We start from the raw sequence: 27,377 nt of genomic DNA, 5'->3' as shown, positions 1-27,377 counted from the left end.
CTCTCTCTCTCTCTCTCTCTCTCTCTCTCTCTCTCTCTCTTTCTTTCTTTCTTTTTTGCAAGGATTTTAATGTCTGCCTCTATTTCCTTGGGGCTATGGGGCGAGCTTAGATACCATGTACCAAAGTTAAATCAAGTTCAGGTAAATTATTTATCTTTTAATTCCTGAATAACTATTGAGTTTAGGTCCTAGTTGAAAGTAGAGACTATATATTTTAGATTCTTTAATCTAATTAAAACTAAATGGATATATCAGCATCATTCATTTAGGAAAAAATCTTGATATTTCTTCTGACATGAATATATGTTTAATACTTAAGTAAACAAATATATACAGTTTTTATCTAAAGGCACTCCAAGGTAATAAGAATTACCACACTGTTGTTAATTGAGCTCTCTGCCATTGAGCGTTTAATGCACAATCAAATGAGGGTTCCATCATTTGCTTTATATTGTATTATGAAAATTTGACCTGTTCCTATTTATGTATTCAATATGTTGAACAATGAGAACCATACTGCTCTAGATGTTAAAGCCTAGCCTGTTGATTAATATATAATATTTTGCATTAAAGTTGAGTAAAATTATTAAGTACCAAGCAAGTTATGAGAAGTTTTTGAAGTGGCAAGGAGATGAACCCTGCCATGCATCTGTGTTGATAGAATTTAGAAATAATTCATCATGGTCTTTTTTTTTTCTTTTAAAATCATCTTATTTTCTGAGCTTCATATATAGGTTGTGTAAATATGAATAATTAATCTAAGATTAACTTTGATATAAGATTGAGGGGAAAATAGAAGGCAAGTTGAGGAGTTATGATTAAGTATCTGTTTGTTTTATCCAATTCTGATGTGCTAGTTTTGTTTTATTATATTGTATTTTCTCGTTATTTCTTAGAAGCCTGTTTTTTTCTAAAGTGTGAGATGAATGGAAGCTGATCTGGGTGGGAAGGGAGGTGGCGAGAAGCTCCAGAAGGAAGGGAAACAAATCACGATACATTATGTGAAAAAAATTCAACAAAAGGTTAAAAAATTGTAAACTAAAATAAATTTCTTGTGAAGAAATAAAATGACGCAACTGTTAAAATTTTGCCTAAAGTGCAAGTTGAATTTACTGCAACAAACGAATTGTTGGACAGTGCTCTCATTTTAAAAAACACAATATAACTTCTAATTTTAATATCAAAGCATTAGCCAGTAATAAAATACTTGAGAAAAGTTTAACAAGTTGTTTAAATATGAATATAAGTATCGGCTACACTGTGAGACATCTATTATTGGTAATTTTACACACAACAAAGGGAGGCCATGAAACAAGAGTATTAACATATAGATTTTTATGATACAATGCTGTGACATGTCATATTCCAGTCTGTATTTATCACAATTACTGTTTTCTCTTGAGATGCTGAGAAACTTATTCAAAGGACAGATAGGAGATGCAATATTAATCAGTTAGCCTGTAAAAATGATCTAGCATCTTCAGCCAGTTTTACCCCCGAAAGAAATGCATTATGAATTACATTGTTACATGAAATAGAGTAGACAAATATAGTTGATATCAGGGCTCACTAACTTAAAGGAACACCATTAACTACAAGTGCATTTTAGCTGATCCCATTTCATTTCTTAAGGAATTTGATAAACAAGTCTATGACTTCTTTGATATTTGTAACTATAGTAAACTTTTTATTCACTTGACATCATGGAAGAGTTTCATCTTCAATAGCTAAACTGACTTTTGTGTTTTCCACTGGCATGCTTTACCGCCATGAGCGCAATAATAAAATTTAGCCTGATAGTTTCAGTAAAATACAAGGTATAATGAACTCGTTGTTGCAGTATGAAGATGAAATAACTTATGATTTTGACAGTAGTTGCAAAGTCTTGCTTAAGTGACCAGTTATTTCAGTGTAATGTGAATAATGTCTCGTTTTCTTTTCTAAAAAAATTTATTAGATATTTTCTTTATTTACATTTTAAATGTTATCCCCTTTCCTAGTTTCCCCTCTGAAAACCCCCTACTCCTTCCCCACTCCCTCTGCTCTCCCACTTACCCACTCCCTCTTCCTGGCCCTGGCATTCCCCTATACTGGGGCATAGAACATTCATAGGACCAAGGGCCTCTCCTCCTATTGATGACCGACTAGGCCATTCTCTGCTACATATGCAGCTAAAGCCATGATCCCCACCATGTATTTTCTTTGGTTGGTAGTTTAGTTTTTACATTGATAGGCAACACTACCATCCTCTTCGTCCTCTTCCGGTTTTTCTCACTATTGTAAATGTAGCACCCTTATCAACTTCTTGTATGTCTGCAGATTGCCAACAGATCACTTGGGTTTTCTTTCTTTCTTTTTTTTTTTTTCTTTTTTTCTTTTTCTTTACTCTTTAGTAACTCTTTATCCTCCTCCTGGTCTGCCCTCTGTCTGTTCCAAATACCATATCTCCTCCCCATCTCCCTCCCCACCCCCACCCCCACCCCCATCTCCAAGAGGATGTCCCTATCCACCCCTTCCATCCCCTACTCCCACTCCCACCCCACCAGTCCTCCCCATTCCCTGGGACCCCCAGTCTCTTGAGGGCTACATGCATCTTAGCTCACTGAGTCAAGACCCAGAAATTCTCTACTGTATGTGTGTTGGGGGCTCATATCAGCTGGTGTATGCTGCCTGGTTTGTGGGTCAGTGTCTGAGCGATCTGGGGCAGGAGGGAGGGGGCAGTGTCCAGGTCAGTTGAGACTGTTAGTCTACCTATAGGGTTGCCCTCCTCCTCAGTTTCTTTTAGCTTTTCCCTAATTCAACCAACAAGGTCACCAGCTGTTAACTGGTTGGATATAAATATCTGTATCTGACCCTCTCAGCTGCTTGTTGGGCCTTTTAGGAATGCATTCATGCTAGGCTCCTGTTTTCATAGTACTGAAAAGGTTTTCACACTCAAGAGTTCATACAATATGATCTACCACAATTCACTACTCTTTGCTTGCACAAAGGATCTCATTGCACCATTTACATCAGGAAATCTGGACCTAGCTTCCTTCTCTCTGACTGATTCTTAATGTGTACTACTAGGTGAGCTTCCATTTCAGGGAGTTTCTTCATTTAGAACTCGGCTTTGTACTCACGTGATCTGGCATCGTTATCCACAGCATAGTGAGACTGATCTTCAACCAGCATTGTTCCTGTTTCTTTCTGAAACCTCTGTGTAATTGCAAAGTACATGAGGACAACGTCACTTGTTCCTGTCTTAGATGAGTCATTTCTCCCCAGAAGAAAAGCAAAAATAAACGGTCTCTTGTCATTTCATTGCCGAATGAGAAATTATGTTACTTATTTTAAAATCCCTATCATTATATTATATTTTATTATCTATCATATTCAAAATTAAATACAAACTCTAGGTTTTTTTTCATTTGGGTTGTTATTTTTCTCTTTTAGTCTCTTAAAATTTAAACTGAGACCAAAGGACGTGCAACCTATTTCAATTTAGAAATAATTAAAAATTACTAATGCAGTATTTGCATAGTATATAGTAAACATATAGAAAGCATGTAGTGAATTTGTTAATCTACCTAAATGTCTTTGTAAATTTTTACCGTTGGACTACTAGATGGTTGTAAGTTACATGTGTGATAAGGACCTTTGCTCAACAGAAGTCAAGCTGCAGCGTTTGATTCTCTTACCAGTATCTAGCATTTTCAGTCTATGTTTCTAAATGGAAGAATATGAGAATATCCATTGTCTTTTCATGACCTAAAATAATTCTTCTGGTTTATTTCTATCATTGTGTTTTTCCCCATTGAGGCCCTGAGTGTTTACTAGAATTAACATTAAGAGTGTGGCTCCTATGCCTACTTATAGGCATTTACCTGCAGCAATCAGCTTTTACATTCAGTGAGTAGATTTCACCTCAGAAAGCATGCTATAGATTTTATGCAGCCATCTCTTTCTGCATACATTAACCTTTCCTTAGACCTGATAACAAAAGCTTCTAAAAAAAATATTCTACATAGGTCAGTGAACTATAGTAATTTAGATACAGTATGTTGCTAACTCCTCAGTTTTTATCACCTAAAAGCATATTAAAATCAAACCCAGGAAAAATGATGAATTAAATAGAACTGATCTATCACTGACTTCAATCTTAAAGTATGTTCTATGATTTTTAATGATAGTATTACTGAGAGTAATAATTTATAAACAAATTAAGAACATAGTAAGAGAACTCATGAAATATGTTTTTGCAAACAGATTCACTAGAATGATATTAATTCATTGTAGTAACTCTTATGTATGTCTTAGACATTCTGTACAGAGTTTATCTTTCCCAGACTAAAGAATTACTGTTCACTAATAGAATTCTATCGATTCAGTTTGCATTCTTGTGATAGTGTTCCTTATGAAGATAAATGGATATCTGTGATACACCTATAGACCTCCTTGACAGAGCTTATTATGGTATATGTTCTGTATCATTTGCAATGCATACTTATCTGGTGTGGTACTTAATGTGTAGTCCAGGTTGGCCTTGAATACACAGGAACCATCCCACTTTATGCTTCTGAGTGTTAGGATTCCAGGTTTGAGCCACCATGCCTGGCTAGTGCATGTCTTAAGTGCCTACCCCACACCTACATTTTACCAGTTGTTTTATTTTAAAAGAATGCATTTTTTTCCTGAGTGTATTTGCATCAGACTTATCATTCTACACGTTTCATTATGTCAGTTTTTTTTTTCTATAGTGCAACTGCACTCTTCCTTTTTTTTTTTTTAAGTCTACCTATTGCTGCAAAGTTATGGACTCAATATTTCGCATTACTCTCTGGGTGGTTTATGTAAATAATAGTAATAAAAAAAACCCAAGGCTTCATTCTTGCTCCCAGTGGTATCCCACTGACCCTTTTTCAGCTTGAAAAGGTTCTGTCTATTGCTGATTTTTTTTCCCCTTTCCCACTGGCAGTTTTCCGACCTACTGTGCTGCTTCATCTGATTTCCTGACTCCTTCTTGACTTAATAATTAATTATTGAAATGTATCAGATGCACTCTGAGCATGTCGGTGTATTTGCTTGGGTTTTCTAAGAAATGGGGCTTTGCAGCTAACTTGAAATCGGAGCTGAATTTCAAGCAGTGTGCTTTCCACACATCCTTTGTATGGGCAAACACAGAACATAATGCAGCTGATCTCTACTATCTCTGAGAAGGTGCCTGTTACATAAGGCCATTTGTCTTTATCATTTTAAAGCAGAACGTTTACCTTTGCATTCAGAGCTCTTCTTCTCCTTCTTTCCCCCTTTTCCTATCTTATTGGAACTTTAACAAACAGCTTCTTAAAAAAAAAAAAAAAACAAAAAAAAACAACAACAACAACAAAAAAAAACAGAGCTACAAGAGACTTGTAGAATCAGTCTCTATACTCCTGCTTCCAAAATGGCCCATGGCTAATTTAATCTGTCCAATTCAGACGGTTATTGATCTTGGTATAAAAAGAATTCACAAGCTCCCTCTGTATTTGCTAGAATATTCTACAAGCCTTATCCTAACAAACTCCGACTCAAGAATTCACACACTGAATAGCAAATGTCAGGTTAAGAGTGAAGCACTTTAAACAAACAGATTAAAATATTCCGGAAAGAAGTTTGAAAATATTTCTGCATGAGAGTTTGAACAAAAATGATAATTTAAGTCACACTATATGATTTTCAAAGGCTAGTAAAAAAAAGTGCAGAGATAACTGAGGTTGCAGGGTGACTCATTAACTCGCTTCTTCATCTGATTTTCTGACTCTTCCTAGATGACTAAATAATTAGTAGTCATCCATTCTCTGCTAAGCGCTGTTTCAGGTGTTCCTAGTTCACTTAAGTGCACGAATAACTAAAGAAAACAAAGTCTCCATAGTAATGAGCATATATTGTACAGATGCTGTATGTGTGTGTGTGTGTGTGTGTGTGTACACTGAGAGCTATTAACACAAAGAAAGAATTTACAGAAAGGAGTTGGGTCAAATCTGGCAATGAGAAGAATGATATTTTGGGTAGAATTACCAAAGCAAGGCATTATTGAGAAGGTGACACTCGATGGGAATGAAGGTAACACGTGAACAGCTCTGATGATGATGAGGAAGAGTGATGGTAAAGAATGAGCGCAGTGCAAGATGCAGAGGCAAGAGAAGGCTTGGAATGATTAAGATGCAAGGAGTCTGCTTGCAGGAAGCTCAGGGAGGCAGAAAATTAAAACAAAACCAAAATAAACGTAGCAAAGCAAGAATAGATGCAGTGAGAAATGCTACAGGATCTGTTGCACCAGGCTGACTAGACATGAAGCATCATGGACTCTGTTTTGCTCTTTGTGTAGCAGGGCTGCTTACAGAGAGGGCATGGTATTTTTAGGAATTAAGAGAAAAGACATAGATGCTGTAATGGTTGAGGCTGGAAAAAAGTTTGTTTATATACATGCACACAAATACACACACACACATACAGGGAGAGAAGAGACAAATACAGAGACAGGGACACACAGAGGCAGAGGGGGGGGTGAGAAAGGGGGAGAGAGAGAAAGGGGGAGAGAGAAGGAGAGAGAGAAAATGCTTACTTTGACTTTTAATCATGTGCTTCTGTAAGATGAAACTCCATTTGATATGAATGGAGAGCCAATAGAAATTTATTGCAGAATGGTAGCCAAAAGAAGAGAAGGAAAAGAGTCAACCACTTCACTGAGATTTTGGCCTATACCAAATGACATAGCCCCCAAAGGCATGCCATTTTCCATTAACTAGGGTACAGAAGACTGTAAGAAATGAAGTACAGGGGGCAAATATAACTGGATGGTAGAATATAATGAGGTCTTCAGAAATTCTCAGAATGCCTCTACTCACAAAAGTTATACAAATATATGAGACAACACACCTTTTATATCTAATCTCTACACCCAATTTAAAATGCTACATAATAAAATGTTGTATAATACATAGCACAGACATTATTTATAAATATGTATGTGTGATGCAATATACATAATACTCATAGTAATATACAATTGGATACATCATATCCTGATTAAGAAAACTATTTTTAACTCAAATGAAAAGATTATTTAATTGCATTGCATCTACATACAATGTACTTCAGTTTTAAATATGTTATGATATTATAACTGTTTATTTAAGAAAATTATCATGAATTTAAGATGAAGTATCAAATTATAGAGATCTAGGAAAATGTTCTTTTATAATACTCAAGGTAACTTCCAAATAAAACTATAATAAGATAACAATTTTGATAAATGCATATGAATATTCAAAAATGAAAATCTCTTTACCTCTCCAAGTCATAGCCAATATCACATAGCTCAGCAAAGTCACATCAATTTCCTGACATCATACAATAACATTCTTGCTTATACAGACTTCTTGACTACTTATAATTATTTAATTAAAATTCTCCTAAGAATTTTGAATGATCTTTCTTTAATAGTTATTATGTTAATATTTAGTATATTAATAGTTTAATAGTTAATAGTTACTACTTTAACAATAACAATTGTTAGTTAAAATTCTCTCCTCCCAACTACATTTTAAATACTTGTTTTATAAATTAAAATACTTCAGGAAGAAAATAACATCTGATACAATTCTGAGATCCTCGCAGGTACATAGAATTGTTAATTTAAATTAATAAAATCTTCAAAACTGTGTCTGGTGTATTCAAATTTTAAAATTGTATATTCTGCTTAGCTACAAATTTATTGCTAGTGTCTTCAAATTGGTTTTAATACATCATTTATAATAATAAAATTTGGAGGGGCATGGAGATGAATCAGTGGGTAAAATTTTTTACAATGAAAACATGAGGAACTGAGTTAAACATTGTCAGAAACTACACTATAAAGAAACACAGGTGAGGTCACAGCCTCCTCTGATGGGGAAAAGGAGTGATGATGAAGAATCAGGAGGGCTTGTTGACTGACACCTTAGCTGTAGGTACAGTGAGAGAACATTTAACAGGATAATATAGAACATGGCTGAGCTGTAAACACAATGACCCTCTTTGGTCTCCCTGCACATGTATGGAGACACAAACAAATACATACTAACATGCATACACATATTACATACATATACAATAGTAATTTTGTTTGAAATGAATAGTTAATATGAAACTATCTTGGGATGTATCTCAGTTATTTTATTTTTGCTCTGACCAAGGAAAGTTTTAAAAGATCAGGTTTGCTTTTGCCCTCATGGCTCTAGAAAAATATAAATCTATCACCATCATCCAAGAGAGACAGGCATGATGTAAGGAAAGTCTGATACTTCATATCTCAAACTGAGAGCAAGAAGCTGAGAGTATGAACTTGACATGGCCCGAGTCTTTAAACTCTTAAGACTCGATTACCACCTTTTATCCATCAAGGCCACACCTCCTGAGCCTTCCAAAAACATAGATGTATATTTAAATTAGACATAATTTGATGAACGCAACTAGGACATCATCACCAGCCTTCTCTGATATTCATGAAACTCCACATATATTCTGCTATGGCGAATCTACAAATAATTCACTGAATGGCTCCTAAGGGCTCATACATTTGAATACTTGGTTCCCAGTTGGTAGAACTGTTCTGGAAGAATTAAAAGGTATGCCTTTGTTAGAGGAGGTGAATCACAGAAGGCAGGCTTGTTGGTTTCAAAAGATTTCTTGAATCCTAGTTCTTCCCCACTCCCTACCTGCCATCCTCCATCCCTCCAGGCCTTTGTCTTTCCCTTCCTCTCTGTTTCATGTTTATGGACCAAGATATGAGATCCCAACTTTCATTGCTCTGCCAACATGAATGCTATATCTATAAAGACATAAGCTAAATTAAACACTTTTCCTTACAATGCATTAATCATGGTGTTTTTATACATCAATCAAAAATTAATTACATTTTCAGCAATGTGGGCACCACAAATAACTATTTTACTTTATACAAAATTGTGAGATAATTTCTTCCTAAATGGCATATATAATGATAGTAAGTCATGTGTTTTCAAACCTATTTATGAATAGATGCTAAATAATGACTTAAATAGAGATGTCCATATTATATTAAAAATTATATATACCCCCCACCATTTTAAATGCTGTCTAGTATAAAAAGTTCCTAGTCTTTACTTATAAAGAAATGATACTTTCATTAAACTGATTTAAAATGGTTGGGATGGCTGACAAAGTTCAGGGTATATTGATGAACACAGCAAAAGGAGTTGCCTAAAATCACACCACCAACAGAATAGAGACCAAACCCAATACTTTCCAGTTTATAAAACTGGCTTCAAATATTTGAAATATAACAAAACATTATAAATTTATGAAAATGTATAACTTTATTCAATCCTAAGTAGTCATCAAATCAGATTGTTAATTGCTATGATAATAAATTTGATGCCAGCCTCCTGTTGTAACTTTTGTTTCTTCTTTTAGTTGGTTGAAAAATGTTGCTGGTAGTCAGGAAAGATTGCAAACACATTTAATCCTTTCTCTTGGGAGTCAGAAGCCAGTAGATTTCTGAGTTTGAGACCATCATGATCTTTATAGTGAATTTTAGGCAATCCAGGATGTATAGTGACACTATGGAGAATTTTTTTAAAATATGCTAATAGCCAGGCAGTAGTGGCACATGCCTTTAATCTCAGCACTTGGGAGGCAGAGGCAGGCATATTTCTGAGTTCGAGGCCAGCCTGGCCTACAAAGTGAGTTCCAGGACAGCCAGGGCTATACAGAGAAACCCTCTTTCAAAAAACCAAAATAATAATAATAATAATAATAATAATAATAATAATAATAATAATAAATGAATAAAATAAAATATGCTAATAAATTATATGCTGGAAGATGGTAGAAAAGGATCTCATATCAACATGGAAAGAAATGGATATATTGGATATCTTTTATATAAACTAGTTTTCTCTATGATCTGATTCAAATGGCATTTGAATCCAAGGAAGCTAAATCATGTTTTAACATTTTGCTGTAATCTAAAACATCTTTTTTATATGTGAAAAGTACATGTGTGTGACATTCCTTATGAACTCTTGCCTTCCAGAACTTTCCTCCTTCAACAAAATACATTTTTTTCATAGGTTTGTTCTCTCTATTAAACAATTAAGAAATTTCACATCTACATATAAAAATATTTGTTTTGCTACACTATTACTAAGAGGTTTCCATATTGGTATATTTTAAAGAAAAAGCACTCTGCAGTTCACTTATATTCTTATAATCAATTTGTTTTCTTATTTCTATCTAGATTGTCACTAGAGAACCAAAAAGAAAAAGAAAAAAATTCTAAATTGCCTTATGTCTCCTTTCCAGTCAATTTACTTCTCTACCCATGTTTTTGATGGGTATTTGTGTTTGTGAAGGAATGCCACTTCTTCTGTAAGCGCACATCAGACTCCAACAAAACCAGGGCCCTGGATGCAAATGGGATAGTAGAGATGAGAAGAGAACAATTTTACTAGACACACTACAGTTGGCTGATTTTATGGTAGGATGACAGACTTTCCTCACACATTTACTTCTCCTTTACTGCAGATATTTTAGTCCACTGAGATGGCTTTCTAGTGTTCAGTCTGTTAAGGACCTGAAATCGCCAGTCTCTTAGCTTTTACAAGGTGTGCTTATCTTTGATTTGTTGTTCCTTTATTTCCCCAAGCTGTTAGGAACTTTGCCTGTATCTAAACACATACCAATCTCTCTGCAATTATTGCATAGATAGCTGTGAAATAAATGAAATCAGTATGAAAGATGTCAGGCAGGGTACAAAAGTGAAGGCAACCCAAGACATGCTTTAAGACAAAATTGATAAGAATAATGTAAACACAAATGCAATCTTACTAAGTTTGTTAGGTAGAGGTGATTTTCAAAACACATTTTGCTTTTTGTCTCATTTCAAATTCATTAGTCCAAGAGAAAATACATTCTTTACAGGTTTAATTTCTACAAAGATAATTTGCACGGTAGTTATATTTTCTGATAGTTTCCTTTCCTAATTTTCTCTTATGTATAGATTTTTACGTTCTTTAGTGAAGTGTAGATTAGCTTTGTGTAAATTACCAACCCTAATGAATGTAGTGTGCCCTGCACTTTGCACAATTTAACTTGCATCTGTATCTCCGCACCTCTTGTGAAACATCACATATGCAAAATGCCTGCAGGGGAACACATGTAATGAAAACTATACATATGTTTTGTCTTTGTGCTGTGTGGCCACACATGTAGATGGCATACTGTAATGGTATCAACTATCACTGTGCCTCCAGTTATTTATAGAGAGATCTTCATGATTTAATTAGATTTTCAATAAAGTAAATGTCTCATCTTCTACTATTATTTTCTTCACTTATAAGTACAAATACTTTCTTCTATCTTGATAATTTTATTTGATTGGAAATCTCCTGTCTATTAGTTTTGTATTGTTGTTACTAAGTGCATTCCCTTTGTGCATTGTAGTAGATTATTTGGGTTTAGCTTGTGCCTGCTCAGAAACGCTCTCTTTTGTAATGATTAAAAAGGTCAGTACAAGGCTGTATTATGACTATGAAGAATTTTAATAGGATTGAAAGTATCACTTTGCAATATATATTAATTGTAAGCATATTAAAAAAAAGAGTCTATGCCTAAATGTGGAACAATTCTTATGAAAATGGGGTTTCATTGTGGTAGTCATTAAGAGTAGCAATTTTCTGGGTAACTGTGAGACCTTGAAAGCAATTGTCCCTTTCCTTTTGTCTCTTAGCATCATAGGTATGTGCCACCACACACAGTTGACCACATATTTACATATTACAGGAAATGTCAATTGATTTTAAAAACTCCATATGTCTTGGTGTATTTCTTTTTCTTTTGAATGAGGTTAGTTTGACATTCAGGTCAGTATTTGGAGAAATCTGAGTAGTTCCCTCTCTGCTACTTCCTATGTTGAGGTTATCCCTCTGCCTTCTACATGTTTGATTGGTCTTTCTTTAATGTGAACTTAAAATGTGACATAATTAGAATTTTATAGATGGTAGGAAATACAATCCCCCATCCTTTCCAGATCTGTCATAGCATATTTTACACAAGGTGAAATTCACAGATGAATTCTTTGCTGAAGATGTCAGTAGTAGGTCGAGTTTGGATTATTACTTCTTACTCAGTTCTTTAATTCTTGCATTATAAAAATCAGACTAATAAATCATGTTGAATATGTATTTTTCTTATGGTAAATGTAAACAGGCTTTTTAGTGTGGGATTTTCACTAACATAAATTTAATGAGTCAACTGTCATAATATAGAATCATTAGCATTTTAATGTCTGAAGTTATAAGACATAAATAAAAAGTTACAGTATTTTTAATATTCTTTTTCTATTAGCTTAATAATCTTGAGTCCTTCATAATATCCATAAACCAAGGGAGCAAAAATATAAGTTCATATATAAAACCATTTATCTCATCTTAGACTTCAAGGAGTTTAGTAAGAACTTGATTTATGAAAAGTAAACATTCATAACTTTCCTTCTCAGAAGATTAAACATTGGATTTCAGACTTAAATAAAAGAATAGTTCAATATTAACTAAAATAAGCAGGGAAGATCATTCTGATCATTTTCAGAAATAATTAGTGAGGAGCCTTGAGACTAGGAAAGATTGCAAGTGGGTTGAGCTAGAGGAAGCGGGACATGGAAGCGTCTGCTGAGAAGAAGGCACAGGGCACAGGCTGACTTAGGACAGTGGCTGGGGGCTGGTGGTGGATATGATGCACTGACATCTAAGATAAAAACACACTGTGTGAGGAGTTCTCAAAGAAGCATGGATGCCAAAGCAAGGAAGGTCATATGCATAAAAATAGTGACGAAAGTTGAGTTTCATTTTTCCCAAAGAAATCAAATTTTCAGGGGTTTTCAAGATGTTTGAAATGAATCCTTTTAAGAACATTTTTGACACAAGGAAATATATTGTTGTAATTTCTTTATCTCTTTGATAATAAACAAGTTTAACTTAGTATAGTTGATAAAGTAACTTAGTTGATGAATCTTATCTCATTTCTAGTCTCATAATTTATGAAACTCTTATTTAAAGTTCTCACCTAGAGTTTTAACAGTGGAATCTTGCTATCATAAAAACCAAATGCTGAAACATTTAAAACCTTACAGGGAATATATTCATTTTAAATTATCAAGGATAATATAAATTTGATTTGCCCATCATACTAGAAGTGAAATTTTATTATAAGCCTAAAATATCCATTTGCTACACACAAGCTATAAAAATCACTAAATAGTACATGTCTATAAAAAATTTATTTTTTATTTTATATATATGAATGTTTTGACTGTTTGTATAAGTGTTTACCAGCTATATACTTTGTGCCAATGGAAATCAGAAGATAGATTCAGATCCCTTAGAATTGGACTTATTTGTGTTTGTTAGCCACCTTCTGGGTGCTGAAAGCTGAGCATGGGTCTTCTTGAAGAACAAATGCTATTAACAGCTGAGCCATTTATTTAGCTCCCTAAATACATTTCTTCAAGAATCTTTGGAATACTTGACAGCCAAGGCTTTCAAACAACACAACTATGCTTCAGACTAAATCCATGATATATACATTCTGTTTTTACTTTTCAGTTTGCAATAATTATATTGAATGACCTATTTATATATGATTAAGGAAGTTACTTAGTAAGTGTATCTTTTTGCAATAATTATGTTAGATAAATCATAAAGGCTAGTATCAATGCTTGTGAGAATGACTTCAGGTGTAATATGTCAATCAGGTTTCAGCAGGAATAAGATAATTTAAAAAGAATTTAACAGAGAAACCCACTACAATGCAAATCTTCATGTAAGAAGGCCATAGTGACAGAGCACTTTGTCACTGTTGATAAAAAGGAGTCTCTTATCACCATTCAACATGAAGATGGCAGAGGACATACATTACAATAAATGGATGATGATAAATTGATGATAGATAGAAACATAGACATTTAGATATATGATACATGATAGACACGTAGATATATAGATAGATGATAGATAGATGGATAGATAGATAGATAGATAGATAGATAGATAGATGTCTGTGTGTGTGTGTATTTAAGAGAGAGGAGGAGGTGAGAGAAAGAGGGAGAGACAAAAACAGAGAGAAAGACAGACATTGGCTGATAGACAAAAGGCTACCTTCTGATGTGGAATTGGGTCATTACAATGTGATGCCTCTCCTCTCAGAGTTTGTAAAACTTAAAAAGTTTAATACATGATGATGCTCATGAGGTAACTCAGACTCTAAGGGCTAAAAAGATGGAAGGGATTAGACTATGGTAAGTTTGTGTCTTCAGAAAAGTAGCAGGTAACTACCTCGGGGAAGGCTTTTATTGTCTCTTTCCCTCTTCTCTCTTTTACACACACACATACACACACACACACACACACACACACACACACACAAATTAGGGCTTTTCAAAATTTGTGATGTTGATTGCATGGTTGCTCAGGAAGAGTGAATGTAAATCTTTGTGGAGAATAACATCCACCAGTGTCACCGTCACCAATCTACTGAGCCACCTATATCTCCTAACCAAAATTAGACAATGACATAAAGTTGCTCCATCTTTGGGAAAAACTAGCCTTACATATTTCTAGAATAAATGCTAACTGTTCTTCATGGAAATGTAGAATTAAAGTGATAAAACAGTCATATAAAGATTTTAGGTCTTTATTCATTGAATTAAAAACAAGAGTCTGGAACACTGGAGAATTAAAGAATACCAAAGGGGAAAAAAAAGGAATATATAAAACACAGGCTTGTGAGCGAACCATATTGAAATAATCCAAAGTAGAATCTCCAGGAGTCATGGCTAACTAGCTTCCGACTTGGTATACACACATAAAAGATGTTTGCTGAGGTGTTTGTTGAATGCAGCTGCACAGGGAGACAGGTTTGCTTAACATGATTGATGACGTTGGTTTACCTTTTAGCATGACAGAATCTGTTTTTTAAAAAAGAGAAACAAAAGCAAAATAAAACAACAGGCTTCACAGATATATTGGAAGCTGTCCTACGTACAACAGATGCAGAATGTTTACACAATACTCATGTGTGGTGAGAAAAAAAAATTGTTGAGTGCTGTAGCTATTAGAACAGAGTGAAGGCAGCCCTGTTTTGGAAGAGGCAAACAAGAGACCTTTTCAAACAGCACTGGGGTAGACAAAGGGATGCAAGAGGAGGGGGTATGTCTGATCATTCACTGTGAAGGGATGATTTCAGACTGAGTTTAAAGTGAGAAAAAAAAAAAGAATCATTTGCAAGAGTAAAAAGCAATAACAAGCCCCCAATATTCTGCATCATTATATAGCATCCTTGTAAGTAGTAGGTGCATTTCTCTTTTCATAATGCTTAACATTGATATATACTTATTCATTCAAACACGCAAAACCTGTGTATTTATTGAAAACACATAAAAAGCCATGTTATTTTTTCAGGTTAGTTTCTCAATAATTGTCTTTTATTTAGGACTGCTCTGGCGCTAGCTAGGGACAACTTACTTCAATGAAAGCATTTGGAAGGTGATAACCAGCGTGCATACTAAGGGATACAGCACAGCTGCATTCCATGGTTTCATAATTATCGTACATGTAGCTCAGTTTGCAAAACGAGATTGCCCTGGGGATCACTCTGAGTTTTCTTACTCTTTTGTGTATACTACTAATCTATAAAATCCAAGTAACTTTATGCGTACATTTTGCTAAGTTTACCGGTATAGTCTGCCTTGATAACAAGATACTAAAAAAGTAAGTTCCTCACAGCATTTTCTAGAGTTGTATCAACTTGGAAGTAGTGTGTATCTGTGCATATGTGCACTGTGTGTGGTCTATGCATATTTGTGGAAGCTAGCATTGACATAGCTGTTTTTCTCTCTGCTTCTCTATCTTCACTGCTCTTGTGATGTGGAAAGCTCACTGAACCCGAAACTAGCCATTTTGGCTAGACTGATTGGCCCTTAGTCCCCAATAGCTACCTGTCAGTTCTCTCAGTTTGAAGGTTATGTAGTCATAGAAAAGCCTGACCTTTTACTGAGTGCTGAGGATACAAACGCAGATCTTGATTCTTGTGCAGTAGGTGCTTAAGCCACTAAAATAATTTCCCTATCCCTATAGTTGGGATTTCTTTAAGTAAAACAAACATTTCCTGTAAGTTTTAGGCTTGAAAGTTTTATGGATGGGTTGGTGTCCCTATTGCTCCATGGGGGTTCCTGCCTGGCCACAGGAGACAGCTTCCCCAGGCTCCATATCCCCAATGCTGTGAGTTATAGCTAAGGACATCCCTGTTGATTTCTGGGGGTCTCCCCCATTCCAGGTCTCTTTCTCTTCCTGGACATGTCCCCTACCTCCCGTCACTGTCCGTTGCAAATTTCAGTTCATTCTCCTGTTTTTCTCAGTCAGCTCTATTTGTAGGTTGTGTTAGGCTGTAAGGCAGTCATGAATTCTGACTTTAGATTCTGGTTACCCCAGATCTTCATCTGCATATGTTCACTATCCTTCCATCTCTAATACCAATCTTCAACTTAATCGAAAGCTGAATGTGTGTGGGTAGCTGGGTTAGTTAGTGTGTATGAAGATATGTGTGTCCAAAGTAGCCTTTTAAAGTCAGATTTGATTATTTTGTATTCTATAACTATTTTAGGGTAACTCTCATTTCTGAGGAATTGTCCATTCTGAGTTGGGAATCTGAATCTTATATTCATTCACCTTTATGAAGGAATCAGAACCCAATGTACTGGTTTCCCATACCAGCCTCTCTTCAACTTACAAGAAAGTCTGTGATTTTGATAAATCTTCCAAGGTTGGCAGTTAGCAGAAGTAGATGTCTACTACAGCCTTTTGCTGCTATTTCTTTGTAGGATCATTTTTCATAAAGAGAGGAACATGATAAGGTTTTGGGCACATTGTAGATCTTGAAAACTAAAGAAACAAAGTAAAGCCTGAAGTGTCAAAGTTAGTCATTAAATATTAATGAGAATAAATATTTCAGTACCCTTGCTTATTTTTTCAAGATTTATTTTATCTCATTTTCTCATGTATATATATATATATTTTTTTTTTTTACTGCCTGAGCATGTCATACATTTTTTATCAAATTCTCTCCCCCATCTCCTTCACTTCCAATGCCTCCTGTATGTCCTACCCCAAATTTCTCACTCAAGTTTATGCGTTCTTTTTAATCCTATTGTGTCACTTACTATGTACGGTATGTGTAGAAGCATTGACTGGAGCACGGGCAGCCTCTTCCGGGCTGCATTTCTGAACAAAATTGAGCCTCCTTACACTAGCAGCCATTGGTTGACAATAGCTTCTAAGCTAAGGTGGGATTTTGTGACTGCTTCTCTCAGCCATGCTGGGATTTTCACTGGCTTCATCTTGGGCAGGTCTTTCGCATGCAGTCACAACTGCTGTGAGTTCATATGTGCAGTGGCCCTGTCATACCAGCAAATATATTTCTCCTGAAAAGAAGACAAAGAAAAAAAATATATCTGGCTCACAATAGGTTTAGAAAATTTCCTGCTGAGCTTTATTTGTTTTTGAATCTAGAAAAAACTCATAAAGTTATGCCTATTGCTTCCAAAATCTACAAATTTTTAAATTTCTAAATAGGTAAAATTGGCCATTTTATTCTTACGTTCTGTAATCCGTATACCAAAATTGTTAAGAGTTTCATTATAACCGAATCCTGTCCAAAAAGAAATGGGAGAAAGAGATTTTTTTCTTTCATTTTGATGTAAATTTGGTAGCAACAAGGCATCCTCAGAAGCCTGTGTCTTGCTTGCAGTCTCCTCTCTTGCTTCAACTCTTTTACTCTTGGCAAGGTGAATCATGGGTTGTAGCCTTGGGGCTTCATTTTCTGAGTCACAACAAACTGGCAATTGAGGTAATTTTTTATGAACTGTAGAAGAAAAGAAGTAGCGGTGTCTATGTGCTGAGAATTAATAGAAACTGAGTCAGATACTTCAGAGAAGGTTGAATGCTCATGAGTAAGCTGACTGGAAACATAGACTTATATGCTTTAGAAACTCGGTTTTATTACCTAAACATAATGAAAAGAGAAAAAAAGGGACTGAGAGATGAGGCAAGAGAGCGATTCAAATATTGATGGAAAAATTCCAAATTTAATCTTTTGACTTACTGGGAAATTCCTCAGTAAACTGCCAAGAACCAGCCTCAGCTAGGTCCAGATTCCTGAGAGAAGGACTGTCTAGGAGCCTCAAAAACAAAGAGAAACCCTATCTCGAAAAACCAAAACAAACAAACAAACAAACACCCCAAAACTTGAAATCAAATCAATCAAATCATGGGTCCAAGCTGGCAGCCTATGTTCTGCGGGAGGTAGCTCCTTATACAGTTCTCTGTAGATAGCTCTTGGCTCTGTAGTCTGCTTGAGAAAACTTTTTAGACTGCTCTCTCCGTTCTGCTTTGCTTTAGACAGCCTTTTCGCCAGAGTTGGACCAACACAGATGTGGATGTACACAGCCAAACTTTGGACTCCGTGGGAGGGGATGACCCCAATAGGGAAGTTAGGGCAAGGACTGTAGGAGCTGAAGGGGTTTTCAACCTCATAGGAAGAACAATATCAACCAACCAGACCCCCAAAGCTCCCAGGTACTAAACCACCAACCAAAGAGTACACAGGGGTTCCCCATGTTCCAGCTAGATGTGTAGCAGAGGATTGCCTTATTTGGCATCACTGGGAAGGGAGACCTTTCATCCTATGGAGGCTTAATGACCCAGGTTAGGGGAATGCTAGGCTGCTGAGACAGGAGTGGGTATGGGAGCACCCTCATAGAGGCAGGTGGGAGGGAGGAGGGCATGGGGGAAACGAGGAAGGGGGATAAAATTCGAAATGTAAATAAAAAAAACCAATAAAAGTAAATATATAAGAATAAATTTAACAATTCTCTGGTTGAGACAGCCTAGCTTTCTTTTCGAGACAGCTCTCTCTGGTTCAGAGAGTTCTCTATGCTAGTAAAAATTCTAAAAGCTCTCTGAATAGCTCATGGGTTTTCTTACCAAAGTCAGAAGAGCTGCTGTAAAAAAAAGTCTTGGATCTTCCAACCAAGTCAGAAATTCTGTTAGAGAACTTCTAAAAATAGCTGTGTTCACTCTTCAGACAGGTTTCTCTGGACAGCTGCTAAAAAAAAAAAAAAAAAAAAAAAAAAAAAAAAAAAAAAAAAAAAAAAATTCTAAAAGAGCTGTGTCATCTCTCTTAAGTAATTCTTGGGATTCCTGACATCAGAAATCCTGTTAGAAAAAAATTCTTAAAGAGCTGTATTCACTCTCCAAAGATCTTCAGACAGCTTAGCAATCTCGAGAGAAAAATTCCAAAAAGAAAAAGAACTTCTATTACTTTTCCCCAGTTTACCTCATGCAGACCAAAAGCCCAGTTTTTTAATTTACATTTTAATTCAGTTATTTATTCCAGGTTCCCCCTTGACCATCCCACAAAGCACCATATTAGTCCTTTGACTCTCAGGAGAGAGCAAGCAAGCACCTTTTTATTTTTTATTTTTTTAGACATTACAAAAGAATCCAGAGATCTGCCTGCCCGTGTTAAGCACAGAGGATAAACTATCTAAGTGGGACCCTGCCCTGAAATTCCCATTTCTATCATACCTGAGCCTAACCTTGCTCTGTCCCAGGCTAACTTTGAGTTCAATAGTCTCCCTTTGTATCTTCCTGCCTTTGTATCTTTCTGACAAGATGGTTCATAGTATGGTTGCCTCTGTTCCTTTAGATCTGTGAAGCTCCTTATACAATTCATAATGCATCCTTACATTTGCATAGTTAAGGAATTATGTATTTTCAAACTCATGATGTTAGAGTTCTTTGCCACAGCCTTAAGGGCTGTTTTGGAGATCTCAGTGTTTGCCATTTGCTGAGACATTAGTCACACTTTCTTCCCACCCCCACCACAGACTCTTGTTGACTCTGATTATCATGAAGTCATTAACATTAACAGAGAAGACATTTCTTGAAGGAGGAATATGCCCATTATTATACAAACAAGTCTTTTCTTTAACTATTTTTTATTAGATATTTTCTTCAATTACATTTCACATGCTATCACCTTTCCTAGTTGCCTCTCTGGAAATCTCCTATACCCTCCACCCCCACCCCTGCCCACCGTCATGTTCCTCAACCCACCCATTCTTGCTTCCTGGCCCTGGCATTCCCCTGTACTGGGGCATATGATCTTCCCAAGACCAAGGACCTCTCCTCCCAATGATGGCCAATTAGGCCATCCTCTGCTACATATGCAACTAGAGACACAAGCTCTGGGGGTAGTGGTTAGTTCATATGCCCACAGCAGCCTTCGAACCTTGTGGAGGCCCATGCCCTGTTGGCCTTGTCCCAGGGGGCAGGAGCCCTGTCATTCCACCCCACCAAAGGTGTGCTAGACTCTGAAAGCAACTCTTCAAAAGATGGCTTAATATACTTTCTTTTCCAAGCTGTGGTATTCCTTTCACAAAGAATAACTTAATATACTGAATGGAAGTTCTATATATTTCACCAGGGTGTACAAATAATTTAAAGCACTGCAGACCAACAGATGGAAAAGTATACTGTTGATTTGCTTCACGTGTTCTTAATTACTGCGGGTATGTTATAGGCTTGGCAGTGCTCACTTAGAGACAAAGGAAGTAAAAAACCAATAACGAGCAGAAATATCTATATAAACTGAAATCTTTTGTTGTTTGTGTTGGCGGCGGTGTTTGCACAGAGTACAGAGATCCGTAAATTAGCACCAGGTTGGTTGTGTCACATAATTTGCGGGTAGGAGCACAACTGAGCAGCTTGTAAGAACAGATGAGCCCAGACACACATGAAGCAATGAGTATAAATCAGAGAAACTTAATTTAGCGTTGGACATTTAGATGATGGTCAGTGATGCTGAACATCACCGTCCCCCCACTCACAGAGGAGACACAAAAAAATATTTGCTGATGCTAATTATGAACTCAGCAAGAAATATGACGAGCATTGACTTTTCTCCTCCTTGGCCATTCTTCCCAGAAAAAAATAAAGATGTTCAACATTCCAGGAAAAAGATTCACTGAGCGGATTATTTTAAACATGATCTGGGCACTCAAATACTTGAAATTATTATGTTTATTTCCAACACAGAGGTAAATTTGCTTACATGTGTGTGCTATTTCCAGTGTGATCCTTCAGGTGTGCCTATTGTTGATAACTCCATACTTAGTTTGGTTTTATTAAAAATGAAGCTCAAGTAATATTGCTATATAGGACTGAGCTTTCCCAGGTAGGACTAAAAAGAACTCTGATGAGTCCTGCTATTATATTACCAATCTCACTTGTGCTTGTCACAATCATGTGAATGCCTCTCCATCAAGGAAAAAACAAATACAAGGATACCTTTAAGCAGAGCAGTTTTGACAAGAGAGGGCCAACAAAACAGATACCTTATTTATATAAAATAGCTTCATGCTTTCAGAATTCCTCTTTTTACCTTCTTTAATGAGAGTAGGTAACATTGTTATCCATGTATCTCAGGTTATAATTTAGGATGGAATCACAGTTGCTATCTATCAGACTTTCCATTAGTACATAAACACAGGCAGAATGCATTGTTTCTGATACAATGACTTTAATATATAATTGATGCTCTGTTATGCTTCTTTTGGATGTAGAGATTTTTTTCTCTGAAAATAATAGGCCTTGTCTTCTAGCCTTGAAAATAGTGGGTAGTTCCTAGGTAGCTGTTTTACACGTCATCCCAGTTTCCTAGATCATGTTTTTTTTTAAGCCACTTAAAACTTTGATACAGCTGGGCGGTGGTGGTACACACCTTTAATCCCAGCACTTGGGAGGCAGAGACAGGTGGATTTCTGACACAAGGCCAACCTGGTCTACAGAGTTAGTTCCAGGACAGCCAAGGCTACACAGAGAAACCCTGTCTTGAAAAAACAAATAAAACACCACCACCAACAACAACAACAAAACAAAACAAAACAAAAAACAAACAAACAAAAAACAAAAAAATCTTTGATACATTGTTCTAGTTTGCTCTCTCTTGCTGTCATGAACATCAGGACTAAAAGCAAATTTGGTGATTGGAAAAAATGGGGCATTTCACTTGTAGGCTAGAGTCCATCACTGAGTAAAACACTCCAGTAATTTGGCAGCAGAAATGAGGTATAGATCACCAAGAATGAGTCCTGCTGACTGGCTTGTTTCCTGTCTGATCTGTTCTCTTTGTGATAACCAGGTCCATCTTTCCAGTAAGTATTGGCACCACACACAGTAAGCTAGGATTCCTCCATCTTTCAAAACAACAACAACAACAAAAGCAACAACAGCAGCAGCAGCAGCTCTATAAACAGAATCACAGGTGGATCTGGGGGAAGCAATTTCTCTCCTGAGATCCTCAGTTCCCAAGGCTATAAAATTGATAACCAAGATTAACTCACATAGACATAACACAAAGGTGAGAAGAAATTAGAAGGCTTAATATTCTGAAGTAGAGATCAAATTAAGTAGTATATTTCATGTATCAGAAAAATTCATTGTCTTTTGTATCTGATACCTTGGAGATAATAAAGTTCGTCCTTTCTCTACTTTGATAGTCATTCCTTAGCATTTAAGGAAAAGAATTCAAAAGCTCCCATGCTCCCAAGTTCTGCAATAAATAAATTCTTTGAGAATGAAAGATTTACGTTTTATTTTTGTGATAAGTAAGTTCAGGCAGCACACATAGAGTCAAATAATAATATACACATTTATGAAATCAACTTAACACTTTGCAGTCTATAAAAAGGATCTATAGTGTTCTCTGAGTGCTTTTGTAACTTCATTATTATATGAAGTATTCATCCCCCATAATTTTTACCATATAGAAATACAAAGTTTCTTACCTCTGACCACTCTGAAAGAAGTGGTGTTTATTTTCTAAATATAAAATAACAGTGTTGGGGAAATGTTCAAATCAATAAGCGAGTTGTTCTGTTCCAGTCCCTTTGCTATTAATGAGATTTGAAGCACATCTTCTAAAGTGGGTTACTCTGAATTTTTTTCTGTCCACATCCTAGAAACAAGGATGCTAATTTTGTCTCTTAGAAAAACATCTTGTCTGAGCTTCTCAATCCACCCAATTGTGCACTCGGTGACATTTTATTCCATACAAAAATTTGGGCTTCTGAGTAAAGGAAAAATAAGTATTTGTCCACTACATCTGTGTGAGTCACAAACAACTCGCAGACATGAACTTTTAGCACCTTAGGATAGTTCTGGAATAGAGCTTCTGCATAATTCATCACAGAGAACACGAGGCATTCAGCAGACCCCGTTCATTCACAGATATTCTGCAAGGTGAACAGCAAAAGGAAATATGCTGTCTCTATTCATAATCTACATGAAGCAACAGAAAAGCTTCTGAGTCATAATAAAGTTGTTTTGATCCATTTATAACTATGCAAAGATATTTTTAAAGTTTACACATTGGATTACATCAAAATAAGAGTTTCTTATCATATTTTATCATTTTCATTTTTGTGTCTCACTCAAAAACAATTAATAGTAGTTATAACCAAATTTCTTTTTTAACATTTTCTAAAAATACTCAATCCATTAACATTCAAAAAAAAAAAAACAGGAAAACAGTGTAAGAAATATGTAAGAATTGTTAATAGGTTTTTTATCTGATTCTCTCCTATACCTCACAGACTCGCTACTTCATAAAAAATAGAAAATTGGTTTATAACATGTGCAACTTCTGCAGGCAATATATTTTTTATTATCAGTGTTGTTGCCTTTGGCCATTTCCTTTAGTTAGAGTCTGTAAAAGGGAGGAGAGAAAGAGACAGCTAGGATCCACATCTGGAACTTTAGGGAAGGTTCCTTGACCCCACCTACTCTCCCAGCTGGGCTTATTGTGCAACAGAAATATCATTGATTGCAATTTTTCTTTTCTCTCTCCTTTGGGCATGAAAATAAATAGGAATTTCTTTTCCAAAATCTAAAACACAGTTTAAATTTGCACTTAAAACTAATGAGCCTCTCAAGGGGTAAAATCTGTATCAATTCCCAAATACATTGCTGTATCAGGATTATAAATAATACCGAATTCAACTTAAATGCATTGTAAATAGTATACTTCATTATTTAGAGAAGAGTCAGAAGAAAAATGTTTGTATATGCTTAATGACGATACATCTTTTTATGTGCAGTTGGTTTAATCTGGGATTATTGAGCCTGTGGATACAGCGGGATAAGATACAGAGATTGCTAAATGGTAGATGATGATGATGGTGCTGGTGGTGGTGATACATTCGATAGATAAATACATGAGAGATAGAACGATAGGTAGGTAGATAGATAGATAGATAGATAGATAGATAGATAGATAATAAACAGAATAGATAATAAAAATAGATACATAATTAGTTGGTCCATGGTAACAGATAATAAAATTGATTGGAAAACATCCTAAGCAAAAACATTTAATCCTATTATTAAAATATATTACTGTATACAAACACTTATAGCAAAGAACATTAATATTATAAAGTAAGTTAGAATACTTAGTGAAAATATACTTTTGCCTCTGTTTATGGGTTAAAACCTTTTACCATCTTCTACACAGATGAAGCTCAATATCCTATGGAACTGGCCCTCTAGTATATTGTCATCTTCAACAGTTTTGTGTTAGAAAAAAATAGACAAAAAGATGAAAAAAATATGATCTTAGTTTATATGGCTGAGAAAATAACTAGAATTTTTTTTAAAAAATGAAGTAAAGATATTATACATATAAACAACACGATAATAATTATAAATGAAGCTGGGCAGTGGTGGCACATGCCTTCAATCCCAGTACTTGGGAGGCAGAGACAGGCAGATTTCTGAGTTTGAGGTCAACCTGGTCTACAGAGTGAGTTCCAGGACAGCTAGGGCTATACAGAGAAACCCTGTCTGGGGAAAAAAAAATAATAAATGAAAAAAAAAATCATACAGAAGAATTTCCAGTCATTGTAGAGTAGGCTTTTAATCCACCATTCAAATGCCAAAGGCACTCGAATCTCCTTTGAGTGTGAGGTCAGTGTGATCTATATAGCAAATTAAAAGAATCAATAAAAATTGTTCAAGAACTAGGCAGGATTCTCAAGCAAAAAACACCGAGACAGAGATTTGAGTCCCAAAGTAATTACTTTGGTGGGATATATGTATGAGCTGACTTTTCCAGGAACTTTGGAATTGTGATGACTTTGCAAGGAGTTCCTCTGCTCCAGTACCAGGGGAGGGACTGTGGCAAGGTGGGTTTCTCTGAATAACATCGGGAGTGCAGCTAAAATGTGGAAGTGGACTAAGGAATACTTGGGCCTGAAGGAGAACCTTGACTGCTCACATTTTCTTAAAGTGAACAAGTTTTGGTGTTTTGTTTTGTTTTGTTTTAGGTATTTTCCTCATTTACATTTCCAATGCTATCCCAAAAGTCCCCCATATCCTCCCTCGCCCCACTCCCCTACCCACCCACTCCCACTTTTTGGCCCTGGAGTTCCCCTGTACTGGGGCATATAAAGTTTGCAAGTCCAATGGGCCTCTATTTCCAGTGATGGCCGACTAGACCATCTTTTGATACATATGCAGCTAGTCAAGAGCTCCAGCGTACTGGTTAGTTCATCATGTTGTTACACCTATCAGGTTGCAGCTCCCTTTAGCTCCTTGGGTACTTTCTCTATCTCCTCCATTGGGAGCCCTGTGATCCATTCAATAGCTGTCTGTGAGCATCTACTTCTGTGTTTGCTAGGCCCTGGCATAGTTTAGAGCACACAGTGGGTTTTGAGGAATGGAAGTGCTTTACATAGCTAAAATGTAAGAACACATGATCAGTGATTGAAGAAGATCATGTAAAACTACAATATGAAGTTCCCACTGCATCAAATATGTAGGGAGGTGTATTTTGAAAGCCTGATGGTTGAAAGCACAGCTATAACCTCCACCCACTTGAAGCTGTCTGAGTCGACACCTTATCTTCTCCTTATTTATTTTGGCAAAATTTCTAACTTTCTGTTCATTTAAGGTTTACTAGCTCTACAGAGAATATCGTTCTCACTATGCCCTTCTATTTTCCTCTAAAGCCCTTGGAAGATTAAAGCCACAAATGAGAAACCCTGGATCTCAGAGCAAGAGTCTGTCTTGTTAATAGTTAAAATATACTATGCAGAAAGGGATTCCAGCTACATTTATTTACTATTACATGCTAATTATTCATAAAATAAGAAGTTCTAACAAGGGGGTTCATGGTGCATTCTTTTTTATTTGTGTGGGAGTTAGTCTGTGCCATCTTATTTAACTGATGTATGTCTTTCTACTGACATACTTACAGCGCTATAACTGGTTGGAAATGATATCCTCTTAACCTATACAAAGGTAGCTTTGTATTAATCTCCCTTCTAGAAACTCGTTGGTAGAAGTTCATGATTTATTGCCATCTTGTCAACTGATTTGAGAGTAAGGAACGTATCTCTTCATTCAACTGTGTCTCGCTGGCATCAGTTCTTATAGTACTTATCAAGTTTGTGATGTGGCCATCTCTCATTCTGACCATTACACAACTCTTCCTTGATCTTCCTGGTATCAAAGCTCCCACTGCAAATCAATTGCCAATCTGCAGCTGCCACAATGGTCCTTGACTCTCATTGACGTGACTGTGATTGTTTTCTCATTTATATCCTCTGAGGACTTCATAATCTAAACATCAGACTGAAAAATGTCAGGACCTGTTCCAAGCTTTTCATTCAAGAGATCTGCGTTTGTTCTCTCTTCATCCTTACACACAGCTTTCTTGTGAATGTTACCCAGGAATGGCACTCACCATATCCCACTGTTACAATCAGCTGACTTTGCTTTCATTTCAGTTTTGAGAAGTATTCTCTCCTCTTGTTATACTGTGATGAATATTTTTCTATAATTATATAATTTATGAAAAATAGGAGCAAATAATTAAGAAAATGATGTTACCTGAAAATAAAATCTAGAGTAGATTACTTTTTCTTATTTATAAAATATATTTTATAATTTGTGAGTGTGTGGGTAGGGGAGCACCCTCTCAGAGTCAAAGGGGTGATGTGAAGGGGTGAATAATTCTTGGAGGGGGGACCAGCAGGGGGGAATATTTGGAATGTTAATTAATAAAGCAGTTAAAAAATGTAATCCTAGTTGTATATGCAGGTTGTATTATTTAATATATAATTATATATACACACACATATATGTATATATAATATATATGATAAGAAATTTAGATACTAACTGTTTTTTTTTTTTTTTTTTTTTTTTTTTTTTTTTTTT

The 27,377-nt window shown here is 35.8% G+C and overlaps 1 protein-coding gene and 1 non-coding gene across 5 annotated transcripts in view; one reads left to right on the top strand and one right to left on the bottom strand.

The window, feature by feature from the left end:
• Cadm2 (cell adhesion molecule 2) overlaps positions 1-27,377 on the top strand; it is a 932,542-nt gene that overhangs the window by 657,844 nt on the left and 247,321 nt on the right. The gene's annotated exons all lie outside the window — the stretch shown is intronic.
• Positions 19,284-19,344, bottom strand: LOC115029602. The gene has a single exon (XR_003835171.1). It is a non-coding gene; the product is annotated as a U7 small nuclear RNA (small nuclear RNA).

Source organism: Mus caroli, chromosome 16 (genome assembly GCF_900094665.2).
Source record: "Mus caroli chromosome 16, CAROLI_EIJ_v1.1, whole genome shotgun sequence".
Taxonomy (NCBI): Eukaryota; Metazoa; Chordata; class Mammalia; order Rodentia; family Muridae; genus Mus; species Mus caroli.
Note: the sequence above shows the minus strand (reverse complement) of the source record. Positions and strands in the feature narration are given on the sequence as shown.